Below are 1,758 nucleotides of genomic sequence, written 5' to 3'. Positions count from 1 at the left end.
TCACATATTTCGGGTAAAGTTTGGGTGTCGAGAAAAACGGTCAACCATTTTTACTCTTAATCTTCCCTATCGGAGCCCTATTTTCGGGAGGTAAACGTTTCTAATTTTTACATGTGTGGTTACGTCTCATCTATGTGAGAGTTTAACATGTGGAAGAATCGATCAAACTAGGTCACAAAGAGGTAGGTAAGAACGTTTCCATGTGATAGTGACGATGGATAAGGGTTGACCGCTTCGATCGAGTCCCGAACGTTGCCTAATCCAGTTGAATTTTATTCCATAGCCCTGTTTTACTATAACGATCATATCAGACGGACTAATTTTAATTTTGTGAATTTTAGTCATTGGAATCACAACGTGCATACTAATGTGGTATAACTTGTTTAGTAGATTATACAACTTTATGAACCAACTATAGAGAGGAAGAAAAATTTTCAAAAATCTTGTGAAATAAGATGTGATCGGAATAGTGAAATACGGCTATTGTTGAAAAATCACGTATTTCGGGTAAAATTTGTGTTCCGATAAAAGCGGTCAACCTTTGTACACTTAATCTTCCCTATGAGGAGCCCTATCTTCGAGAGGTAAACGTCTCAAAATTTTTATACGTGCAGTTATGTCTCATCTATATGAGAGTTTAACGTGTGGAAGAATCGACCAAACTAGGTAACAGAGAGGTATGTAAGAGCGTTTCCGTGTGATAAGTGATGATGGATTAGGGTTGACCGCTTCGATCGAGCCCCGAATGTTGCCGATTCTAGTTGAATTTTATATCATAGCCATGTTTTACTATAACAATCATATGAGACGGACGAATTTTCATTTTGTGAATTTTAGTTATTGGAATCACAACGTGCATACTAACGTGGTATAACTTGTTTAGTAGATTATACAACTTTATGAACCAACTACACATAAAAAACAAAATTTTCAAAAATCTCGTAAAAACAAGATGTTATCTAAACAGCGAAATAAGTTATGGTTGTAAATCACGTATTTCGGGTAACATAGTGAAATACGATATTGGTATATAATTCACATTTTTTCGTTAATATTCGGGTCAAGCAAATCTGCTACCAGTGTTAGCTCTTGTTCTTTGAGTAGTCTTTTAACTTACCAGAAGTGTTTATATTGCTCCAAAAACCCTGTTGTCATTGTTGTTCTTGTTCTTTTTTGGGTAGTCTTAGCTCATTACAAGTATACGTCAGTTATCTAAGCTTTTATTTCATGCACATTCATTGAGAAATTTCTATCAACTGCTATAAAGCAAATATCCCTATTAACCTTGTTAACTTCATTCCTACCGTTAATATAACGGTCTTTCTTGTGTTGAGAAATTTCAATTTTTTTTCCGTCAATTTACAAACGGAAGCAACTCCCACAATTTACATGATTTCTACAAGGAACTCACCCACAATTTCTATTTCACACCAGGTTTTTTTTTTTTTTTGTCCATGCTTCCTAAAATAATGTATTTTTCAAATACAATGGGTCACCGTCTCTATTCTATGATCAGTTGACGCTCTTTCCATTTGATGCAAGTAACTCATCAACATCAATGTCCATTTCAAATGCATTGACAATTATTTACAACCTCAGCTGGTGAGCTTTGCTCAGGTCTATTTGCTTTTGGATAATGTAACCACGAAGATCACATTGAAAAAACTGCATAAAGAAGATATCATCATCATGAATTGAATGTTCAAATAATTTATACTGTCATAGGAAAAATCTACAGTTGCTTGGGAAGCTAAATTT

This window comes from Fragaria vesca, unplaced genomic scaffold (genome assembly GCF_000184155.1).
Source record: "Fragaria vesca subsp. vesca unplaced genomic scaffold, FraVesHawaii_1.0 scf0513160_u, whole genome shotgun sequence".
NCBI classification, from domain to species: Eukaryota; Viridiplantae; Streptophyta; class Magnoliopsida; order Rosales; family Rosaceae; genus Fragaria; species Fragaria vesca.
Note: the sequence above shows the minus strand (reverse complement) of the source record.